This window comes from Stenella coeruleoalba (genome assembly GCF_951394435.1).
Source record: "Stenella coeruleoalba genome assembly, chromosome: 9".
In the NCBI taxonomy this organism is placed as follows: Eukaryota; Metazoa; Chordata; class Mammalia; order Artiodactyla; family Delphinidae; genus Stenella; species Stenella coeruleoalba.
The window spans coordinates 84,560,515-84,585,813 of NC_137155.1; the positions used below are offsets into that span (position 1 = coordinate 84,560,515).

Below are 25,299 nucleotides of genomic sequence, written 5' to 3' on the forward strand. Positions count from 1 at the left end.
AGTTCGCCATGCGCTGATTGCTCTAGGAAATGTGGCCCAGTTCAGTCACGCAGGGTTTACTGAGCATTTACTACTAAGTTACTCAGCATGTGGTTCCTGAGGTCCTACTGTGTGCCAGTCGTGGGGCTGAATTGTGAACAAGGCAGCCATGGTTCTTGCCTTCCCGGGGCATGTTGTCTCATGACTGATGCATTGAACAAGCAAACAGGTGGGATGCTAGAAGTGAAACCACAGGCGCTTGGTGGGAGAATCGTGGAGGGTTCCTGGTTTAGTTACGCAGGGGAGTCAGCGATGGCTACTCTGAGCAAGTGACATCCACACAGCAGCCATGCTCCCTGGGAAGCCATGGAAAGTTGGCTGGAGGGAGGAACAAGGTAGGGAAGTTTGTGAACCCTCCTGTATCCGTGAAGGCAGTCAGAAGAGTGCTGGCTTGAAGCCCAAGACGCAGGAGCCGGAGTGTGGGCTGAGTCTCTCTTTCCTCGCCTTTGCTCTGATATGACTTTGGAGGAGGGGCTGTGTCTCCCTGGCTCGGTGCGGGGAGGGGGAATGGGGGCGGCGGGGCGGGGGGAGCTCTGTTTATTATCCAGCTGGCGGAGATAGCATCATCATCATTTTCCAGGGGCCAGATATGTGCAATATTAAAAAAGAAATCATGTGATTTGCTGACAGTACTTAATGGGTAATTCAAGGGGCCTTATTATTCCTATACATCATGTCTGGCTTGTGACAGGCAGCAGGGTTTCTGGCACAGAGGGGAAGCTCACGTGCCTTCAATTTGGGTTTTTCCTTCCTTCCTGAGGTGACACCCGGCATCCAAGTCCCTATTTGAATGGCTGGTCCCTGAAGCTTCGTCAGGGACCACTTGGTGCTGAGGTGGGTATTAAGGACGCAGTGGAGGGGGGGCGGTCTCTGAAGGTAAGGGCTGGCCCACTGCTCTGCTGGTGGTTGAATAAGGTTGATCAGCCCAAGGTCTCTGACAGAGAAAGCTGCCAGAGATGCTGTTCCCAAACCCACTGACTACTGACCATGTGGGCAGAGGACAGTGTGCTTACATTTTTACCAGAGTTGGGTCAGAGGCTCTCTTTTTGTTTTGCGACGAAGGGCACATATGCATCCCCAGCGATATTTCTCACAATGCGTGTATGTGGACGGGGGCTCCTCTCATCCGCTTGGGAGGCACTCTTGACCTCTGCTTCCCCAACATGGTGCCTGGCAGATGAAAAGACAACCATGGGATGCCTGGATGAATGAACAGATGGAGCAGAAGAATTGGGACTTGCCCTAAGGGTCAAGGGGCCAGGTCTTTGGAGCGGGGACAGTCTCCTCCCAAAGAGGACAGACATTAGGGCAGTTTTCGTGTGCTTGGTTGCATTATTCTGCTGTTATATATGGAGACCCGGTTAACGGGTTCCTGAGCTCTTGGAAGGGTGGTCTCAGTGGCGAAGTGACGTACGCCTAGCACTGTGCCCGGTACAGTCGGGCTTTCAGAAGCTGTTGCTGAATGAATGCAATCCATCATGTTTTTCTTTGAGGTCAGGGATTATTATTTCTAATACAGTCATCTTCCCGGGGCTCCCCCTGGCTGTGTGGATAGGGGGTGCTGGGCAAGGCAAACTGCAGAGTGGGGAACCCTTGCTCACTTGCTTCTCTGAAGGGAATGTCACAGGCAGTGTTACAGGGAAAGATGGCCTAGCGAGGACAGAGGACATGAACGCTTTCTGGGCTGCCCCAGTGCTTTTCCGTCATTCCTCACTTCCATACCTTGTGCAGTTTTTGCACCTTGGAAAACAGATATTGCCTTGTCTGCTTGTCTACACCAGCACCTCTTCCCGGGATACTGCCCAGCTAACCATCCTTGAGGCCAGGGGAGCTAGAGAAATTGTGCCTTTTTAACCCCATGATTGGGAAATTCTGACCATGTCTGCCATTCCTCTTACCTCTTGGTCATCCTGAAGGAGGCTAGGAAGGCCCATTTGTATATGGAGATAAGCTGGCGTGAGATAAAAACATATCTGCACAGCATTATTCTCTCTCTCTCTTTTTCTTTACAGTGTGCCAGTATGTTACATGTATTATATTATTTCTTTCTTTTTAACGTCTTTATTGGAGTATAATTGCTTTACAATGGTGTGTTAGTTTCTGCTTTATAACAGAGTGAATCAGTTATACATACACATATATCCCCATATCTTTTCCCTCTTGCATCTTCCTCCCTCCCACCCTCCCTATCCCACCCCTCTAGGTGGTCACAAAGCACCAAGCTGATCTCCCTGTGCTATGCGGCTGCTTCCCACTTGCTATCGATTTTGCATTTGGTAGTGTATATATGTCCATGCCAGTCTCTCACTTTGGAAAAAAAGTGGTCATGAAGAACCTAGGGGCAGGCTGGGAATAAAGATGCACAGCATTATTCTTAATAGCCAGAGGTGGAAGCAACCCAAGTGTCCACTGACAGATGAATGGATGGATGAACAAAATGTGGTCTGTACGTACAGTGGAATATTAATCAGCCATAAAGGGAGGAATTCTGACAAATGCTGTAACACGGATGAACCTTGGAGATAGCATGCTAAGTGACGTAAGCCAGACATGAAAGGACAAATACTGTGTGATTCCACTTACATGAGGTCCCTAGAGCAGTCAAATTCATGGAGACAAAAAGTCAAATGGTGGTTTCTGGGGGAGGGGAGAATGGGGAGTTAGTGTTGAATGGGTGCAGGGTTTCAGTTGGGGAAGACAGCAAAGATGGGGGGATGGTTGCACAACACTGGGAATGTACAGAAGGCCACTGATCTGTACCCTTAAAAATGGTTAAAACGATCAATTTAATGTGATGTGTATTTTACTACAATTTTTAAAAAGTCTGCAGAGGGGCGAGTTGGTGCTGCAGGTCGGGCCTTCTAGATGCAGATGCTGGAGTGGAGTTTGGGCTGCAGGGTGACTTTGGGGACCCACACTTCTGAAGGAAGGGGGAGGAGGTAGGTTTGGGAAGAGGAGGATGTTGGACTGAATCTGGGGTGCGGGCCCCAAAGCCTGGGGCTCTGGCCTGAGGACTACTCATCAGGCAAAGGGACCTGGCCTTTGATACCCGTACTTCTTCGCTCATCCCCCTGAGGGCTCAGTGCCCTCAGCTGAAGCTGACCTCGACCACAGAAGGGGACCTGTGGCACTTTTCTGTGTCTACCACGATTGGGAAATCAGAGGCCAAAGAGTCATTTGCAGGTTGGTTAAGGCATAACTACCTTCATTTAACAGATTGCTGACACTGATACTCAGTCAGGGGAGGTGAAGTAACTTGTTCTATCAGTGGGCAGGTCTAGAACCATATGCTCCCAACTCTTGGCCCACTCCACGTCCAGCTGCCTCACTGGTCCAGTACTCAGATCCTACCTATGTTTCGTCTCTGACCTATGGGGTGATCACACCCATTTTACCTACCTTCTAGAATTTCCAGGAAGACATAGGTACCCGAAGCGAATACACTTGAATGAGACACCATGAATGGGGTATTGATAACACAGCAATAATAACAACTCAGACATGAATGGGTTGGTGCGCTGATTCCACTGGTGGCGACTCACTAGGCGTCTCTGTGTGAATCATGGTTTTCATATTTGTATGCCTTGTGCATTGATTCCCACACATTATTGAGCACCTACTAAGCGCACAGCACTCTGCATGACCCAGTGAAGGACACAGCGTAGTGCCAGCCCTGGAAGATGTGCCCCCCTGGAGGGGCAGGACAAGCTAAAAGACAGGGCCAGGCAGCAGCGGAGAAGTGCCCAGTGAGTGGGGTTGACACGTGTGAGGAAGATGCGGGCCAGGGCACCGGCCTCAGCACTCTGAAAACACTGCTCCCCCACGGGATGCTCGAGGGCCATGGGATTGTCTACTGAACAAACCCTTAATGAAAAATCACGGTTTAGCCAAAAAGCCAATATCCAGCTCTCTGCCCAAAGTCTCAAAGATTTTGAAACCCTTCAACTCCACGCCGGCATTTGCATCCAGAGGGCCCGGGCTCGTTCCTGTGCGGACCCACTTCTATCTCACTCCGAGTTGGCACTGCCAGCACATGGGCCTTTCTGGTCCCCTTCAGCAGAGTGACAGAGAGCAGACTGTATTATTTCCTAGGGCTGCACACTGGGTGGCTTAAAACAATAGAAATGTATCGTCTCACAGTTCCGGAGGCTAAAAGTCTAACATCAAGTGTCGTAGGGCCACACTCCCTCGGAAACCTATAGCGGAGAATCCTTCCTGGCCTCTTGTCGCTTCTGCTGGTTTGCTGCAGTCCTTGGTGTTCCTTGCTTGCAGCTGCAGCTCTCCAGTCTCTGCCTTCATCCTTACATCGCATCCTCCCCGTGTCTCTGTGTCTCGCCATGGCCCGTGTGACTTCTTAGAAGGACACCCCAGTCCTATGGACACCGTATCCACCATGACCTCATCTTAACTAATTACATCTGCAGTGACTCTATTTCCAAATAAGGTCACATTCTGAGATACCAGGGATGAGGACTTCAGCATATCTTATTTTTTTTTTGGAGGAAAGACGCAATTCAACTCAGAGCAGAAACCCAGAAAATACATTAGGTATCTCCTGGACACACACGGTAGAAAAGGGTGTGTGTGATGTGGGTGTGTTTTCCATGAGTGTGTGCGGAGGGTTGTTTTGCCTCAAAGTTGATGGGACACCAATATGTGTAAACTTTGACAGACACACTGGGGTACTACTTACATTTTTATTCTCAAAGCCAATTATTTAAGTAAAAGCATTTGCTTTGATTACGGCCTTAAGTGCCTTTGGGGTGCTCTTTCCTAGGATGTTAAGTGTAGCAAACACGTTACTGACACTAACTCTGATCAAGGCCAAAGGCCATAATCATACCGGTTCCGTCCTGGAGAACTGAGGTCCAAGCGGGAGCAGACTTAATAGGTTTCCTCCTCCTTTTATCTGTTGTGGGTATTTGCTGACGGTTAGTTGTTAACAGCATAAGCACCTACCTATCTCTGCATGTGATTGTGTGTGTGTGTGTGTGTGTGTGTGTGTGTGTGTGTGTGTGTGTTGGATTATTCATTCTCGCCTCTCTCCGCACATTGTCGATGTGTGAGGTGTGAAGGGCACACAGAGAAGAAGGACGGCATCTTTGGTTTGAAAACAATCTCCAAAACAATGGAATGTCAAAAACCAGGCAGAGGCCAGAGGGGATTCTGTATGTGAAAAAGGACACACCAGTGGCACTGGGTGTATTCCCTGGCTGCGTTCCTTGACTGAGCAGACCTCTTACCTGGCTGTCTCTTCTCTCTGGGAAACTCCCTCTCTTTTCCCAGGAGGTGCCCTGGGTCAAGGGCACTTTCCAGAGTGGAACTTTCTACAGCTTCGTCAGGTTCTTCCCAGCCTGGTTGCTAGGCAATGATGGTGCGCACTAGAGGGGCTGCTCCTGCCTGGGTGGCTGGCTCACCATCCCATCTGCAATTTAAATTCCCTGACAGGCAGAAGCAGCCAAGCTGTTCACTTGAGATTGCAAAAAGTTAGATTGAAATACAAGGAATATCCAGTGCCTGAAGCCCTTCATAAATTTTGCCTTGATAGTAACTGGGAGAGAGACGGGGAGAGACGGGGAGAGAGGGGAACGTGTTCCACTTTAGTCGATTTACATTTGATCAACGTGTCCCAGGCCTCCCTCTGCCCCCGGCCTGCTCTCCTGGCCTCCCCGGGGTTCTCCACGTCCCTTTCCACGCATCTCCCTATCCTGCCCTTCGGGTGAGTGAGCCTCTGAGCATCTCTTCTGCCTTTCCATGGATGTCTGGACAAGAAGAAGCAGGGATGTAGCCACTGGCTAGTCAACCGCACCCACAGGTTCCTGGGCCCTCCCTCTCCTGGAGTAACCTGCACCCCTCAAAGGCCCGCAATGACAGGTCCCTTGGCAAAGCCCAGAGCAACAGCTGTGTTGACAACAGCTGGATCCTCCAGTCTGCCTGGGCCCTGACTGGCGTCCTTGGGGGGGCACCTGAGGCTGTCTCTGGCCTCAGTGGCAGGGGCTGAGGTAGCAGGGAGTTGGACAGCAGAATCTCTGTAATTTTCCAGCTCAGATCCGTGAGGTGAAGAATCAGGTGCAGGGAAGGAGCCGCGGAATCCGCTTCTCTGGAGATTGGATGTTGTGATTAGCTCCCCCTTCAATCTCTCTTCTCCTCTCCCTGCTTTCACTCTTGGGCCCTGCCCTTTCTATCTCAGGCTCGTCCAACTCTTTCTTATTCTCTTTTCTTTCTTTTTCTCCCGGTTCATCAAAGACTGTCCTTGAGGCCTCTGGCATTCCAGCGTCTGTCAGCGGGAAGGGCGGACACAGCTGGACTCTGGGACTTAAGGGAGAAAGCTGTTTCCTCTGCAGGCCACCCTGGTCACCTCCTAGTGAGACATGAAAGTGAAAATGGTGGTCTTGAGGGAACCATACGCAGTTCCTGCCCTCTGTGAGCTTTCCCTCTTAAACTGGATTATTTATACCTAATGGAATACAAGATTAGGACCATTGTCATACAAAACTACAAGCATCTTGGGCGTTGAGGGGGTTTAAGAGTGAAATTAAACCACTTAACACCTACTAGGATAGTTATGATGAAAAAAACCTTGAAAATAACAAGGTTGGTGGGGATGTGGGGAAATTGGAAGCCTCATGCATTGCTGGTGGGACTGTAAAATGGTTCAGTCACTGGGGCAAATAGTTTGACAATGCCTTAAAAAGTTAAACAGAGAACTACCATGTGACCCAGCAATTCCACTCCTAGTTATATACCCGAGAGAATTCAAAACAGATACTTGTACATCCATGTGTGTGACACGACTGTTGACAATTGCCAAGAGGTAGAAACAACCCAATGTCCATGGACAGATGGGAGGATAAAGAAAATGTGGTATATATCCATAAAATGGAATATTATTCACTCATAAAAAGAAATAAAATTTTGACATGTGCTGCAACATGGATGGACTTTGGAAATATGCTAAATGAAACAAGTCTGACAGAAGGACAAATATTGTATAATTTCACTTATATGAGGCACCTAGAATAGACAGATTTATAGAGGTAGAAAGTAGAATAGTGGTTACTTGGGATGAGGGCAGGGGGAATGGGGGGAGTCATTGTTTAATGGGAATAGAGTTTATATTGGGGATGATGACAAACTTTTGCGTATAAATAGTGACGATAGTATAAAACATTGTGAGTGTACTTAACACCATCGAATTGTATACTTACAAATAGTTAAAATGATAAGTGTGTATGTTTTGTCATAACCAAAGGGTGAAATGAAGCAGCAAGTCTGGGGGGAAGTTCCTAGTATGATGGGGGAAGGGGAGAAGGAGGTGACCAAGCAGAATCTCTACGCCGAGGGGCACAGGCCTTGCTGGCCCGTGGTGTCGGGAGAGGGGGGCCTAATGAGGACAGTGAGAATGCTGGGAGTGACCTGGGTCCTCGGAGAGCATTGACGACTACTGCCACCATACAGATGACAAAACCAAGGCCCAGAGATCTCCCCAGGGTCTGGAGGGAAAAGAAAAAGGGGGATGAGTGTCTGGCCATCCCATGGGGAGTAAGGTTTAGGCAAGATGACATCCCTCCCAGCCACCCTCCCCGCCCCCCAGTACTGGAAACAGTTGCAAATGTACATCGAGGGAGGCGTGGTGGGAAAGTTGGGAGGACCTACCATGAGGAGGGAGAGGCCTAGGGATAATTAAAAGGCAGCCATAGCCTTGAGGGGACATTCGTGAGGGTCTCAACAGGATTCTGTGCTGCCCATTGGTTTCCACCTCTGGCCACTTCTCAAGTCCAGTCAGGGCATCACCTCACTGCCATGCCCTCCCTGCAACTTGAGCCTTGGAGACTGGCTGCCTTGGGGTCCTCTGTCGCTCTGGATGAGAGAGCAGGGAGAGGAATAGCCTGAAACCAAGGACCAGGCACTCAGCCCAGCTCTGAGGGGCCCAGGAAGTTTTGTGGAGGGCAGGTGGTGCTCTCAGAGCACAGGTGGAGGCAGACAGGACTTCTAGCATCCGTAATGGCACCGGGGGTGGGATTATAACTGGATTCCCTCTCTCTCTTTCTTTCGTGGTGCCCCCGGAGGACGCATGCTCTCCTTGCCTTTGTCTCCTCACCCCCGTCTCTCCTCCCTCCCCACAGGAAGCCCTGGGCAGCGGTATGTGACGCAGGTGGCCACGCCTCAATGCCAGTTGTGTTCAAAGCCAGCGGCCCTGTTTTCTCAGGTAAGCCAGACGAGCTTCCCTCTACCATTTGATCTTCATGTGTCTCGTGGTTACAAATAGCTCAGCCTTCCCGGTGCTGACGGCAGCGCTGGGACATTACAGTAATGTGCACATTCAGATCAAGTGCAGACAGAGATGCTACAGCAGCTCTTTGCCACGGAACACTCAGCCTTCAATAATAGCATTTGGGGTCCCTCTGGAACCTTCCTCCGCAGAGGCACCTGGGATACCTCTCTCCCTCTCCGCGCTGCAACCCTGGGAGCTGAGGGGGGGCAAAGATGATTCTTGTTTTTGCTGATGAGGAAATGGAAATTCAAATAAGAGAACATCGTGCAGGAAATAAGAGGGCCAGGACTGTTACCACAATGATGATGAGACAATAATAACAACAGCAATACTTCGTGTGTGCCTGCTGGGTGCTGCTTCCTGGGGAAGCAGTTTGCCTGCACTGGGGCAGGTGCTGAGGTCAGTGAAGTCCAGGATCTGTCCCGGGCACAGGGACAGAGGGAGCCCCACCTCACAGCGAGTTCTCACTAATGCTCCTGACCTCTCTGTCAGGTAAAGTCAACTCAGGGCTGGTCCCAGGACAATCCTAAACTCAAGAGAAAGCTGTCCTTTCCCTCCCTGCCTCCATGCCCCTATCTTAGGGTCCTCATGCTGTCGCTGGGACCTGACCCCTGCTCTCTCTTGCCTTCCTGAGCAGAGTTCCCCTCCCCCAGTCCTAGATCCTCTGGACCTAGCTGGGAGCAGCCCCTGCTTTCCAGGAGGCTGACTGCTAAGGGGATTGTCTAGTTTTCGGCTACTGTGCTGCCCCACTAACAGCATTTTTATTTATACAACCTTGGCAATGCCTTGCCTTAAGGTGGGAACCCAGTGACATGGTTAAGGGCTAAGATGGAACCACCAGCGACATTTCAAAGTCAAGAGTTCCGGGCAGGGAAGTTGGCCCTGGCTCTGTCCACACCTTCCCACCACAACTGCCCATTTCGTGGGAAAGAAAACAGAGCAAGGTAGCATCAGCACCATTTGCTAACGCTGCTATGTATACCTAAGTGAATTTTCCAGGACACATCTCTGAGTTGGAAGGCAGCGTATTAGAAGGCCCATTTTTCAGGAGAGGAAGCTGAGGCACAGAGAGAAAAGCCTTAGTCAACGATAAGTAATAAGTGGTAGACATAGAACCAGATCCCAGGCTTCCTAGTCCTGTGCTGTTCCTGCTGCTACACTCCGCTTTGGCCCAGGTTCAAAGCTGCCAAAATGGACATTTTTTTTTTAACTTTTAGGCTGGTGGGTGACTGAGTAGAATCTTCGCGGATGCTGTGTCTCCTCTGGGCTCCTTGTGGGGCTGTTCGCTCCATTGGCACAGCTCGGTCTTTGAATAAGTGAGAGGAGCTTCTGGAAATATCAGTACATGGAGAGGACGAAGGGGAGAGGGGCATCTGCCTTTGCCCTAAATCCCAAATAAAAGGCTTCCCTGTCCCAGAGAATTAAGGCAGCCCCCTATTTTTTCTCCTCCCCTATTCCCACACCTTCCCCATCTGAGTCCTCAGAGGATAGACTCAGCTCTGACACCCAGGGAGAGGAAGGCCTTCTGGTTCCATTTCCACTGACCCTGTTCTATAAGCCCTTCCTCTGGCAGGACGCAGGGCGGTTGCCTGATTTTTCAATGGACAGTCTCTGAGCATGGGCTGGGGCCGTGCAATTCACTGTGCTAACAGCAGAGGGCGCCCCTGACCTTGGAGAACGAATCATACCCGCCCCTTCCTCAGCCTTCGCGTCAGCCTGGCTTCTTGGGGGCCTTGCAGAGGGCAGTGCTCTGGGGGGAGTCCCAGGCACACCTGTGTCCCCGATCTCTGCTTCCTCCCTCCGTGTGCCTCTGTCTTCTGCTGTGTCTCCAGGGAAGCAGAGGAACAATAGGCTGTGGTAGACAGAGGAGAGACAGCTGAGCTGGGCTTGTGGGGACACTATTGCCACGTGGGCACGTTATGTCGAATTAGTGTCCTCATCCGAGGCTTGCCAAGCATTGTCCTCACAGGAGCATCATCAGGACCAGCTCCAAGCGGGAGAATGGATGCGAAGGGTCTGTAAACAGAAGGGTGCTCTAGGGATGCAACCCTGGACCTACCTGAGCGAACTGGGGCAAGTCCTCGGTCCCCGTGTGCAGAGTTCCTGCATAACACGAGGGACTGAACTGGAGGGTTGTCCACCTCTCCAGCCCCTTCCAGGGCTAAAAGCTGGGATTCATGTCAGCACTTTCTCGTTTCTTTCCACGGTTATGCCGGTCGGTGCCAGCACTCTGATGGCCACGTGGCAGAGCTGGGGGTGTGTGGGGACCAACGCGGCACCTGTAAAGTTACACCAAAGGTCTGATGGCAGCAGGGCCATTGCCTCCGTGTCTCAGCGCCCCCTCCTTCCCGTTCACTGGGAAGAGAATCCCTTTGAAGTCCTTACCTCCCGGAAGGAGGTCAGACTTCTTTCCCTTACTGGGGACCTTCCCTGGTCACACTCACTCTATCCCGACGCTCTGACATGGGTGGGGCTTGAGGGGGGCGGCAAAAGAGCCCATGAAATGGTTTTTCTCCTCCAAGGGCAGAGTTGTGGAAGAGGCTGGGAAAATCCGAGCTCTGGTTTTGGCTCTCCATTACCTCCTTGGGCACTTGGGAGAAATCGCTGCACCTCCGAGTCTCAGTTTGCTTATCCATGAAGTGAGAGTTTGGAGATGGTTTCCCCTGCCTTTCCCATTCCAGTGTCTGTGCTCTCTGGGTCCCTGTCAAGCTTGTGTAACATCTGGCTCTTTGAAGAAGGGAAGTGAAGACGGAGGAGGCTGGGAGGGCAGAGATACCATTAGGAGGAGAGCAGAGAGGCAGGGGTGGAAGGAGAAAAGGAAGGCTGTGCTGGGTTGGTTTATGCCTGCTCAGAAGCGGGCAGCTGACCTTTGAAGACTTGACCCCCCTGGGCTGAAGGTCCTGAGACTATGGGGGGTGGGGTGACGGTCCTGGTCAGCTAGGAAAACACATCTTGGTGGCCGTCTGAGTGCCATCCATCCATCTAGACAGACTCCAGCCTCTCAAGACATTCAGAAACTGAAACTAGAGCACCTACAGCTCTGGGAGCCTGTGTGTGTGTGTGTGTGTGTGTGAGATGCACAGATGCCCATGGGACAGAAATACAAGCACAATGACACTTGTATGGGCAGGTGTCCACGGTAAACATGTATTCAGCCCCCGCACACACAGGGACACACTCATGAGCTCATGTACATACACAAGCCAACGTGCCTCCTGTTAGCAAAAGATCACATTGACCCCTAAGGCAAAGAACTGTTTACTTGAAGAAGCATCTCTTAAAACATATTAATAGAATACTTAGGCAGATTTTAACTTTAAAAACCCTGGAGAAGCAGAGACGAAGGTGAAGAGAAGGCAAGGGGGCTGGGGAGTGGGTAAAGGAGGTCTAATGACAAAGCACTTAGCCTGCATGTCTGGGCTTCAGCGTAAGCACCATATTTAATGATACATTCAACCTGATTTTCCAACTCATTGAAAACACTCGCCAGCTGCTGCGGAGTGACTCCGTTTATTGTGTACATGAGCTTGCTCTAACGGGGACCCCTGGAAGGAAGTCTCCAAGGAGAGCTGCAAATGAAAACTGAGCCAGAGAACTTAGGGCTGGCTGTTTTGATTGGGAGGTGGGGAGAATGCAGAGCTGGGGCACAGCCAGGAGTGTGGGCAAGGTTGGGGGTTCCAGAAACTTCCTCAGGCACATCCTGGAGGGGAACTCTTGTAGCGGGCAGTGTGAACTTCCTTCCTCTTGTGCCGCCCCCTCGGCAGACCCATATGTACAAACACGTGAAATGACGCATGAGGCTTTCTAGCACCTCTCAGGATGGCTCCCTGAGCTGGCTTCTCTTGCAGACGCCTGAACTGTCTGGCCCTGGCATCTGTGAGAAACAGGCGTCACCTTGCAAGGCCCCGTCCCTCCTAAACATCACCTCCCCGGGTTTGTCACGGATCCCTCTCCTCTCTTCTCCCAGCCACTGCGCGCTGGGTCCTTAGTGCTGTAGGCTCCCCCACTGTCCTCTTCTCTGTCCTGTCTGCCTCTGACAAGCTCTTAGAGGGAAGAAGAGGCTTTCCCACTGGCACATGCAGGTGCATAGCCAGGTTTGAGGGCTGCTGGCTTGTTGGAAGGTGGGATGGCGCTCCTCCAAGGAACTGAGACCCTGAGCAGTGAAGTTCTGGTCAGAAAGTGGGGATGTATTTACAAGAAGGTAGAGGCAGTTCTGGGTAAGGGACCTGGTCATCCACGGGTCAATTTGATCCATTCACATTGTAGCCCGTAATCAGCCCTCGGTTTGGGAGGAAAGTTTAGCAAGGCCTCCAAATCTTGCCTTGAGACAAGTGGGACCTGAGAACCCCTACTCCACTATCAGAGACCCCTCAACCTTGGCCTTTAAAGTCCAAAGCCAGGCCCACGTCTGTGAGGGCCGGGAGCGATCCCTTCCCATGGAAATGGATCTCTCCATTTCTGGCCAGGAGATCTGGCCCTGACACGATTCTGTGGGGACCCAGTCATCAGAAGTCGTCTGTATTAACCAGATTACGTGGCTGTGGATCAGCCAGATGGAGCGGAGGAGGCCTGGCTCTCCCGCGGGGCAGCTGCTGTGCCAGGGTGTGATCTGCTGTCAGCATCTCCCGCTTCCAAGCACATCACTTTGTCTCTGGCGTGTCTCCATCAGGTGGGGGCGGGGACGGCCCGTGCTGGGGCAGGACCTTGTACGCACAGTGAGTCAGAGAAGGCTGAGCTTGGACCTCTGCATCCCTGCCCCACGGACCCCCCCGGGTGACCTCCCAGCGTGCTCAATTCTGGTGGCTCTGCTGTGAGAGAATTATTATATTAACGTGTCTGTAGCGCTTGCACATTCAGTTGAAATGTTTTGAAATCTTCTAATAAACGACTTTGGAGGACAGTGTCTGTAGAATTGTGCAGATGTGACCCTCCTAACTAGACAGGGCAGCTCACAGGCCAGTTAGATGTTGACATAAAGGCCTACGTCCAGAAGAGAGACCAAAGCCTGGTCATCCCGCTGACTAGCAGCAGAATCATTTCCCATAACATATTCCTTCTAGAAAGTCCCTGCTCTCTGTGGTTCAGTATTTCCCTAGTTTTAATTTTACTTCACTACGTAACCTCAATGCTGATTTCTTTTGTGAAACACAGTCAAATGTCCCCACAGCACTGTGCCCGTCTTTGAAGGGCAATTTGAGCATCGCTGATTGTCTAGACCCTTGGTTGGGGAGGAGGCCAGCTGGACTTAGCAAGACCCTGAACACACCTGGACCATCTGACCCTAGCGAAGCAGACCTCCCGGGAAATCAAAAGAGATGGAGAGATTTTTCTACCCACCTCAGGCCATAGGCTTCCGGAGCAACCACCTGCTGTGTACTTGCTGAGAAGTGACTGTGTTCACGGTGTTGAGCAGTTAGTTGCAGACACTTAAAGCAGTAGGACTTGAAGTTAGATCTAAAGAAGGACTTGCAGCTAGCAGTACTGACAGAGTAAGGACTGCTCATAATCTTTACGTATGATATTTTAAAAATTTCGTTTGAAAGCTTGTAGCATAGGGGAAGGGTGGGATCGTTTTGATGTACATTTTAAACGAAGGCTTGGAGTACATGAATATCCTGTTAACATTTTTTTACCAGCCCTTCTTCTGCTTTCCAAGATCGTACCGAAGCACGATTTTTATGTAAAGTCCCCCCATACACACCCCTGCACACACACTGGGAGCCTGGTAGGCCTGGGCGTCGGTAGCGGGAGAAGCTCGGTGACCTTGGGGATTGCCGCTGGGTGCAGGGACCGCGGTTCTGTGAATCCTCACGAAGCCCCTGGTCCCTGTCAGGGCCCCTCGCTGCCACAGCCAGGCAGGTTTCCCAGCGCAAGTAAATTCTGGAGGGGATTGACCTAGTTTCCAGAGTCTAAAGGGCGACAGAAGCCCCAGTCAGAACTCCTGTAAGTGGCCGATAAACAGTGTCTGCTGGAAAAAATAAATAAGTTCTGCAAAGGAGAGCAGACGCCCTGAATCCCTTTCCTCTCAAGGAGACTGCTGTCTCCAGGAGGGGTTCCCTGAGCTTTACACCTCCCTGTAATGCCCACCATGCTGCTGGGCCGCTCTCACACCCCGTGGCAGAGGGGAGACTTCAGGACAGGCCTGGCCAAGCGGAAGGGGGCGGGGGGCTGATGGCCGTGCTTGGCCCTCAGGGTTGAACTTCATTGACTGCCAGCCCTGGGAGGCATAATGTCACACAAGCACACGCACACATACATGCCTGTGACACCTAATTTACATATTAGGGAAACTGAGGCTCAGAGAGGTTCAGTAATTTGAGTTGGCGCAGCTATTAAACAGGCAAAGCCAGAAGCAACACCCAGTAGCCTGAGTTGCGCAAATCAAGTTCTCTTTCTCCTGTTCTGGTGCTATTCCAGCTTTTATCACATCACAGTCACTTGGGGATCTTGTTAAAATGCAGGTTCTGATTCCCTAGATCTAGGGTGGGCCCAGAGATTCTGTATTTGTAGTAAGTTCCCCGGTAATGCCATTGCTGCCCTCCATGGAACAGAGTTTACATAGAGAGGGTCTACTGCAAATACCCTGAAGAGGCCGACCCTGGGGAGCACTGCCCATGAAATGGGAGGCTGGGATCATTCTGGGAAATGGGGAGACGTAAATACCAAGACTAGCTCAGGCCGTGGCAGAGGCAGAGAGGTCAGGAGTGGGTGGAAAGGGCAGTTGTGCCGTCTGCCCTGCTCCCTCCTTGGGACACTTCTTGGTTTGATTTTCGTGCTGGCCAGGTTTCCTGGGATGGGTACAATTTGTGCTGGTCTCAGTGGATGCCTGGAGCCAGAAATGGCCAGGAGTAGAGGGGTACTACGTCTGCCAAGTTCCATCCCTGGTCCAGGATTCTAACCTGCCAGCTTTTTCATTCATCTAGTGACTCAGACCCCTGGTAGACTGAATTTTCTAAAAATGTCTGTAACAATATCTTCCATCCTACACACTGTTCTTACAGTGGGACTTTCCATCTAGAGGTGGTGGCCTCTATTCCTTACCTGTGAACCTGAGTGGACGTGTGATTACAGCTGAAGTGCAGCTGTGTGTCTCCTGAGGCTAGGCCAACACAGCGTCCACCTGGCTCCCTTGGGACACGTGCTCCTGGGACCCAGCCACCATGCTATGAGGAAGCCCAACAGCCCCATGCAGGGTTCAGGTGTACCAGGTGAGCCCAGCCAAGAGCAGGTCTGTGAGTGAACAGGTCTTCAGATGATTCCAGTGCCCAGTCATGAGTCACTGCAGTCTTTGACTCTTTCCACCTGAGGCCACAGACACCAGGGAGCAAAGAAAGCCATCCTTGCTGGGCTCTTTTTGAATTCCTGACCAACAGAATCTTTGAGCATAAGAAAATGTTTTTTGCTAATGTCAGTGCATTTATGGTTGTACGTACATAGCAATAGTAACCAGTAGCGGCCCCAAAGCAGGGCTGCCTGAGGCCGCGTGGGTGACAAGGCTCAGAAGGGATCTGGGACAGTGAGGATGGAAGTGGCTCAGCCCCTGGGTTCATGAAGCACTTTGTACTTTAAAGGTGCTTTTCCATAGTAATGTCCCATCAACAATTCCCACTTTATAGGCAGGAGAACTCTCTTTTCAGCTGATCTTCAAGCCGAAGCTCGAGGAGGTTACCAACTTGCTCAAGGCCACTTGAGGCAGGGCCAGGATCACCCCCTGAAGCAGACTCCAGAAGCAGAACTCTTCCAGTAACACTGCGCTGCCCCGGTCAGCCCTTGACAAATAAAATGTCCCTGCCTGGCGCAAAGCCACGGATGGCTGGAGCCCTCCCCTCGACATGATTAGTTAGAATTTTGCGCCTTTAGTACCCATCATGGGAGAAGAAAAATCTCTCGAACATTGTTAATAAACAGAGTCAGAGGAAGGCACTGGAACAGGGCAGGTGTTATTTATCAAATGTGAGAAATAAGCTAATCAAGAAAATCAATCCCAGGGTGACTGTTTCACGGGAGGGTGAGGGTAAGTGTGGGGAATTAGCTCAGTGGTGCTCCAGGATTTGAAGGCGACTAGGCAGTGAGCGGATTTCGGGGTCTTTGAGTCTATTTGGTAGCAGCTGTTTCTCCCCATCTTCTCTATATCTGTCATGAGGGCGCCCATGGGAGGGTGCAGGGGCCAATGCTATGTGAAGGGGAGTTTTATCCAGATCCCTCTCCCTGGCAGGAACCTGCTTGTCAAATTCCTGGCAGGATGGAATGAAAGTAGCCACCCTCCCCTTGAGTCACAGAGAGGGGAATTCTCTCTGTGTTTTCATATTCCATCTCTGGGTTTCTGGTAAGAAGAGGTGCTTTTGTGTCCCCAGAGCTCTTCCGGCTTTGACAGAGGTTTGTTTTATGTGACAGTTGTATGTCTCATCTTGATGAGTTTCTAGTACCCAGTTATTTGATAAAACACTCACCAGGACTCTGCTGTGAGGGCATCTTGTAAATGCGGCTACATCCGAAATCAGTTGACTTTAAGTAAAGGATGTTACCCTCAATAATGTGGGTGAGCCTTGTCCAATCAGCTGAAGGCCTTAAGAGTTAAAACGGAGGTTTTCTGGAGAAGAAATTCTGCCTCAGAACCATGTGCCTTGATCTTGGACTTCCCAGATTCTAGAAATGTGAGAAAAAAAATTGATGTTGTTTATAAGCTTAAAAAAAGAATTGTCCCAGCATCAAATCCTACCTGAGTTTCCAAAATTTTCCCCCCAGTACTCCCCCAAATACTTCAGTGAAACCCAGAGACAGGGAAAGATATGTGAATGTCCGGGACACCAAGTCTAGGAGTGCCTGTTGACAATATAGGGCCCATTACCAATGCTCGGACCAGCAGTGCTGTCCAGTTGCCCAGGGAACAGATGGGGATGAAGGCCTCCATGACAAAGGCCTTGTAGATGCCGAGGGACATCAGCAGGAGGACTGCTGGCCAGAAAGTGTGGTCCTGGTCATAGCGTGTTACCTTCCAGACCTGGGCAGATGTGATGATGTAATGGACCAGACCGATGTCGCTCATCATTCATACTCATCTGGATGTATTTCATACTTACCAGCCTCACCATCACATGGGCTAATTCCTTTAAAAAACATATATATATATATAAAAAGAAATGGTCATGAAGAACCTAGGGGTAAGACACAGACCTACTAGAGAATGGACTTGAGGACACGGGGAGGGGGAAGGGTAAGCTGTGACAAAGCGAGAGAGTGGCATGGACATATATACACTACCAAACGTAAAATAGATAGCTCGTGGGAAGCAGCCGCATAGCACAGGGAGATCAGCTCGGTGGTTTGTGACCACCTAGAGGGGTGGGATAGGGAGGGTGGGAGGGAGGGAGACGCAAGAGGGAAGAGATATGGGGACATATGTATATGTATAACTGATTCACTTTGTTATAAAGCAGAAACTAACACACCATTGTAAAGCAATTATACTCCACTAAGATGTAAAAAAATTGTAAAAAAACAAAACAAAACAACAAAACATATATACATATATATATATACACACACACACAGGTACACACATACACACATATTTATACACACCTACATGGGTATCTTCTGTTGGCTCGCTTTCTCTGGAGAACACTGCCTGATCAGATGCTATTTTGAGCACATCATGTGGTCCTGATATTTTTTATTCTCCTGGACAGCTCTTTGATCCGAGGGCTCAACAGGTGTGATGATGATGGTGGTGGAGGTGGGTGGAAGGTGAGGCTGGCGTGCAAACACACGCGCGGTCCGGGAGGATCCACATGCCGCGGAGCGGCTGGGCCCGTGAGCCATGGCTGCTGAGCCTGCACGTCCGGAGCGTGTGTTCCGCAACGGGAGAGGCCACAGCAGTGAGAGGCCCGCGTACTGCAAAAAAAAAAAAAAAAAGAAATAAGGAAAATTGTTCCTATCCTCCAGGGATTTGCAGCTTCAGTTAAGGAGGTCAGATATACTCACATAATGCCAACGGTTTGCTCCCCTAAAACATAATGAGCTTCAACGTGCAGCATCTCATTGCTGAAGAATTAGCAGCCAGCCTGTGTGCAGGCCCAAGGCAATCTCCCGAGGAACAAACCTGGAGGCGCAAGGGCATTGGGAGACAAGTCCATTTTGGATGGGGTTGAGTTGGGTTAATGAGGGCCAAGTCTGGAGGGGGTGAGATTGGAGAGGGCCTCTGAGGGGGGTGCTGGCCATCCTCTGAGCTCGGGGTACACTTGTAAACTGGCGAAAAGCCCTGCCTGCATCCAGCTAAGATTGAGTCTCAGATCCTACCCATCTGAAGCTGTCAGGGAACCTCCTTCTTGGAGCACAGTCGGGCAGCACAGTCTCGCATTAATTTGGAGCTGATTGTCAGATAGTGAATTCGATTTGGCTCACCATATAGAAATGCCTTCTGCTCCCAGCTGAGCACCAGTAAATCATCTGCATCACAAATGTTCTCTTCACGGGATGCTTAGCTCACCCAGGCTCTCCTGCATCCCCACATTCCTTCTTGAAAGCAGCTGGCAGTCATTACACCTCCTTGTCAGAGATGCAAAGCTGAGACCCACCCAAGAAAACTGAGTTTGGGTGAGCATCTTTGAAAGGTCTAGAACAGTGGTTCTCAAAGTGGGGGCCCCTGAATGGCAGCATCAGCATCCTGGTAACTCATTAGACTTGCAAATTTTCAGGCCCGCTTCCCAAACTAACGGAATCAGAAGCTCTGAGGTGTGGCCCAGCGGTCTGTGGAAGCTCTCGAGGTGATTCTGATATGCAGTCGGGTTTGAAAACCCCTGGTCTATCTAGAACATTGACTAGGTCCTCTGGAATGTCAGTGTCAGAATTCTTCTCCATTCACTTTAACTCTCTGCAAGGCTAGCTCCACTGTCTAGGTCTCTGGATCTTTTTTTTTTTAAATTTATTTTTGGGTGCATTGGGTCTTTGTTGCTGCGCGCGGGCATTCTCTGGTTGTGGCGAGCGGGGGCTACTCTTTGTTGCGGTGTGTGGGCTTCTCATTGTGGTGGCTTCTCTTGTTGCAGAGCATGGGCTCTAGGCACGCGGGCTTCAGTAGTTGTGGCATGCAGGCTCAGTAGTTGTGGCATGCAGGCTCAGTAGTTGTGGCTTGTGGGCTCTAGAGTACAGGCTCAGTAGTTGTGGTGCACGGGCTTAGTTGCTCCGTGGCATGTGGGATCTTCCCGGACCAGGGATCAAACCTGTGTCTCCTGCACTGGCAGGTGGATTCTTAACCACTGCGCCACAGGGAAGCCCTAGGTCTCTGGATCTTATCAGGGGTGTCTGAATTTATTTCTCTTCTGTTTCTGTATTAGCTAGAATTAGATTCAGTTGGGGGGATAAAGGCCAATTATAAGTGACTTAAACAACATAGAAGTTCTAATGTAAAGAAGTTGGGGGTAGGCAGTCCAAAACTACCTGCTCTGACATGGTTAGCATGCCACCTCATGGTCCAGGACATCTGCTCAGGACCAATCATCATATCTGCGCTAGTCAGCAGAGATAGCAGGAGAAAAGGCTATGCTCAGTCCTGGAAGTTTCATGCAACACTTTTGTCTTAGATCTCATTGGCCAAAACTTAGTCACTTGGCCATACCTGCCTGCAAAGGAGGCTGGGAAATGTAGTTTTCATTCCAGATGTTCATGTGCCCAGCAAAAAATCAGGAAGTCTGTTTCAAAGGAAGAAGAGGAGCTCAGACATTGGCAGAGACAACTAGTACCAAACAATGGCACACCACAGCTTCTGAGATATATTTCTGCTTTAAAGCCTTCAAGTAAACTTCTCCATGTTCTTTCACACTTCAGCGCCTGCTTCACAACACTTTTATTTCAGGAAGCATTCTTCCATCACTTGGAGCGTCTCTTTCTCGACGGCCCCCATGCCTGTAGCCCACTACATTCAATTCCCACTGCTTGTTGATTCACCTAATTTCCATGTAATTGTGATCCATGGTTAGTCTTTAAAGGCCTAGAAGCAAGTGTGAGGGCGGCATCTTTGCTGGTGCAGCCAACGTGAGTATCTTAGTTCCTCCATGACCCCGACTCCTCACCTGTAAAATGAGGGGATTGTAGATGGTCCCTGCAGTGCCTCCCAGCTCTAGTGTGCCCTGGTGCTCTCTTTTTTGTTTCCTTTCTCGACATTTATGACTGTCCTTGGGGTCGGTCATAAGGCAGTGAGCCCTGACCAGCGAACTACTCGACAAACTTGGGCAGCACTGGTGGGTTATAAATGAAGGCATGGACTGCAAAGCCAGGAAATACGGCTCGGGGCTTGACTTGGAGGATGGCTTTCGAGAAACTGGTTCTGGAAGTGAGAAATGTGATGTGTATAAAAATTAGGGGAAATCTTGTAGAGAATCCTATAAAGTTGGTGCTGATAGAGAGGTCATTTATCTGATATCACCCCTCCTTGCCCCAAGCTCCCCCCCATCTAACTCCACTTCCACCATTTTACAGGCTTAAAAACAAACAAAGACAGACCCTGAGGTCCACAGAGAGGGGACATAATTTGTCCCAAGTCTTACAGCCAATCCATGAAATGACAGAATTGACGGTGACGTCCTTTGTGACCTGAGGGTCACTAAAAGGCCACTAGTATACACACATGCACACCACATACTCTCCGAAATGAGCCCGGCTAGACGTAGTGACTTGAATGAGGCACACTTGACCTCTATAAACATCAGTTTCCTCATCTGTTAAAGGGGGGTAATAACCATTTCCATGATTCTTAGGAGGATTAGACCAAACAATTTACATAAAGTCCTTGACATCTCTGCAGGTGTGCAGTTAATTGTCTCTCCTTTCTGGACATACTTTTTTTTTTTCTTTTTCTATGTTCCCATATTTTTTAAATTGAAGTATATTTGGTTTACAAAGTTGTGTTAGTGTCTGGTGTACAGCAAAGTGATATATATGTATATGTATATTTATATATTCTTTTTCAGATTCTTTTCCATTATAGGTTATTACAAGATATTGAATATAGTTCCCTGTGCTATCCTTGTCCTTGTTATTTATCTATTTTATATGTAGTAGTGTGTATCTGTTAATCCCAAGCTCCTAATTTATCCCTTCTCCCACCCTTTCCTCTTTGGTAACTATAAGTTTACTTTCTACGTCTGTGAGTCTGTTTCTGTTTCATAAATAAGTTCATTTGTGTCATATTTTAGATTCCACATATAAGTGATATCAGGTATTTGTCTTTCTTTGTCTGACTTACTTCACTTTTGTATGATAATCTCTAGGTCTATCCGTGTTGCTGCAAATAGCATTATTTTATTCCTTTTTATAGCTGAGTAATATTCCATTATATATGTATGTGTGTGTATATATATATATATATGCGCCACAGCTCCTTCATCCATTCATCTGTTAGGTTGCTTCCATTCTTGGCTATCATACTGTGAATAGTGCTGCTATGAACATTGGGAGGCATGTATCTTTTTGAATTAGAGTTTTCTCTGGATATATGCCCAGGAGTGGGATTGCTGGATCATATGGTAGCTCTATTTTTAGTTTTTTAAGGAACCTCCATACAGTTTTCCATAGTGGCTGTATCAGTTTACATTCCCACCAACAGTGTAGGAGGGGTCCCTTTTCTCCTCTCCAGCATTTGTTATTTGTAGACTTTTTTTTTTTTTTTGATATTTGTAGACTTTTCACGATGCCCATTCTGAGTGGTGTGAGGTGCTACCCCATTGTAGTTTTGATTTGCATTTCTCTAATAATTAGCGATGTCGAGCATCTTTCCATGTGCCTGTTGGCCATCTGTATCTGGACATACATTTTTAATTGGGTCTTAGGCATTGCAGTCCATAAGCAGACCGACCTCAGTTTACTTGAACAGCTGCGTAGCTGAGAACTCTCTCTCAGGACATCTTGTTCCAGAAACACTGAGCACCAGTCTGAGCTAAACAAGGCTGGGTCCCTGAGCTTCAGGGCTGCCCTCTGAGTAGGGAAGGGCAAAGGACCAATAATGATTGACACTTCCATGTCCTGAGTGTGGCATGGGTTTGTACGGCTTGCATCACATAATTCTGATAATGGCTCATCATCCTGTCCAGAGGACAGTTAGGGCTGGGGTTAGGGTCAGGATTCAGATGAGGGTTGGGTTGGTTATAATCATTTCACAAATGAGGTCATAGAGACCCCGTAATGTAAGCAACTTGCCCAAATCCAGCAGAGGAGATGCGAGTTGTCAACACTAGACCTGTGGGACGGACCTGTGGGATGGAGAAGTAGGAGTTTTGATCTGGGTCAGGGAGGGAGGGAGAGATGGGGGGCTGAGCTGGACGTGAGTGGTGTGAGGGGCTCCAGAGGGCCTGTGAGAGTCTGTGCCCACTTCCCGGTTTTGGTGGGGGGCCAGTCTTGGTATAAAAACTGATTGCCTTCTGTAAAGCTTGCTCTTTGAGGTTAGAAAGTAATATCAGTTAGAGAGGGAGAAAACTCCTTTCTTGGAGGACAGAATGCTCAGAGACCCTTTTCTGGGTATTCTTCCACAAACCTGTTACTATTCCTGGTAACCCTAAGAGATGGCGTGTTCCTCTGCAAGTCGTGAGTAAATCAAGTATCTGCCAATGAGTGCATTGCCCTTGTTAATATCCCATAAGCTTCAGGGCAAAGTGAAAACTCCGAGGCGGGACAGGGGAGGCATCTGACCACCGCATCAGCTGGCCACTGCTCTGTTTGCATCCCTGCCCCTGCCTGTGGACGTCCTGCCTTGCTAACTCCTGCTGAGTCCCCTCAGCTGTCACCTCCCTGGGAGGAACATTCTCTTCAAGCTCTGGGGGGTGAGCTGGGTGTTTCCCCTCAGTGCCCACCCCACCGGAGCACTGACCGTCGTGTTAGAACTGGCTGTTGGTGTCCCTCCTTTCTCCCCAGGGAGCCGGTGTTTCCGCATCTGCGAGTCCCCAGTGCCCGGAGCCCAGTAGGTGCTTGTTAAGTATTTTATAATTTCAGACATGATTTATCAGTCAATGGCAAACTGGCTTCTGGGGGTGGGATATAGAAGATGTGGGAACACTCCCCCCTCCTCTGGGAATCCAGTCTCCATGGTAAGGGAGGACTAACCCAGAGAATAGGGACCGACAATCTGTCGGGTGAATTGTGCTGCCGGGACCATGGACTCCTGGAGGTTTCATAGACGAGGCAGATTCTTAGCAGCTGGAGCCGTTAGACAAGTAGCATCTCAGAGACTCTTTGGGTTAGGTTAGGAAGCGATGGGGGAGGTGCAGGAGGGATGGTGGCCAATGGGAAGGGCTTGTCAGAATGAGTGAACAGGAAGAGGGGAATGCGAAGGCTTAAGAGTCATGGAAGGAAATAGGGAGCCACGGAAGTTGTCAAGCAGGGAGAGACAGAATGAAGTGGTGTTTTAGGCATGTGAGTGTGGAGGGAAGTGGTGAGCAGGAAGGTCTGAGACCTGGGAGGAGGGAAAGACAGAGGCTGGAGGGGCTGGCTTTCCTTTGACCCTTTCCCACATTTGCTCCACCTTTAACCTTGTTCAGGTGCTTCGTAGTTTGCACACAACCCATAAGTGGGCTGTAGGAGCATCTGTCATTTGTTCGCTCATTCTTTCAAGAATTTTTCTGTTGATACCTACTATGTTCCAGTTCTGATGGTGGTGCTAGGACTACAGACCCCTGTCCCCAAGGACGTCTGTGATGAGGATAGACACCGTGTAAATACACCCGATGACCTCTTTCATCTACGCTCTATCATTTAAAGAAATTGTTTCGTTATGTGCATAGCTCTAGTCATCTGTCCACGCCTTCACCCTCTCATGTCCCCACTCCCATCGATCTGCCAGTTTTCTCGAGGGGGCTACTTATAAACAGTACACACTGTGCATGGGAGGTGAGGGTGCTATGTGACATTGTGGGAAGTGGGATGTCCTTGAAATTAGACAAGGTGGAGATCCTTCTCTTGGTCTCCTGTCCCTGGCCTGGGTGTCTACTCCACAGTGTGTCCCTCCACTACCCCAGGCCAGGGCTGTGTGCACACTGGGGGCCCTCAGGACAGAGACTTGGCTAAGAAGCCCCTTGAGATCTCAGCCCCCAGAGGCTTGATGCCAACCTCTGGCGGTCCCCAGAGTCCGAGTCTCCTTACCCTCCTCGTCCTTCTCCATTTCTCCTTCAGGCCTCGTGACTGAGACTAAGGAAAAGGGTTGACAGCACAGAGAAAGAGGCTCAGGACTTGCTGAGCTCAGTCCCTGCACACCCACCCCCCCAGCCAGCAGCTCTCCCCTGGGGTCGAGGCTCTCCAGGGAAGCCAGTGTGAAGCACACCCCTCTCCCTCCAGAGTATCTCCACTTTGTTCAAGTTAGAGCATCGTCACTGGTCAGAAATTCTCTCTGATAGAACTCGGTGGTCAGGGCAGGGGCAGGCATGGGTACCAGGAATGACTGAGCATATCCTCTGTATAGGCTGTAGCGCGTAACATCATCTCACTCCATCATCACATGATCCAGATATCTGCACGTTATCCAGAGGAATGTTTTAAGTGGGTTAAGGTCAGGATTAAGTTTTTTATGTTAATGACATTCATGAGGTAATGGGGCTCAGAGAGGTGAAGCTGCCTTCCCCACGTTCATGCAAACCTCGGCAGTCTGGGATCGGAACCCCTCATCTCATATTCTGAGCAGCATTGCTGCCCTGCTGAGGGTACTCACATTATTGCAAAAATGCAACCTCGTGATGCCCTGCCAGCCTGGACATGTTTCCCCAGCTCTCCCAGTGTTTACCAGCTTCACCTGTGTTCCCACTGCCTCACAGCACCCCTCTCTGCACGTGGCCCACCTGTGTCTCGGGGGCTCGCTAACTGAAGCCCGCACTGCTGATGCGCTGGACACGCTTCTATACACAGCAACGGAAAATATTGCAGAGCAAACACGGACCTTTGCAGAGCCACGAAGGAGGCTCATTTAAGTTGACATCAATTTTGCTAACCTCCTGCTGAAATATTTGCCA

At 49.9% G+C, this 25,299-nt stretch overlaps 1 long non-coding RNA gene across 1 annotated transcript in view; it reads left to right on the forward strand.

Annotated features, from left to right (window-relative positions):
* LOC307191232 overlaps nt 1-25,299 on the forward strand; it is a 374,234-nt gene that overhangs the window by 236,447 nt on the left and 112,488 nt on the right. The window contains exon 4 of the long non-coding RNA XR_013829656.1: nt 8,166-8,248. This is a non-coding gene — a long non-coding RNA (uncharacterized lncRNA). The remainder of the gene's footprint in view (nt 1-8,165; nt 8,249-25,299) is intronic.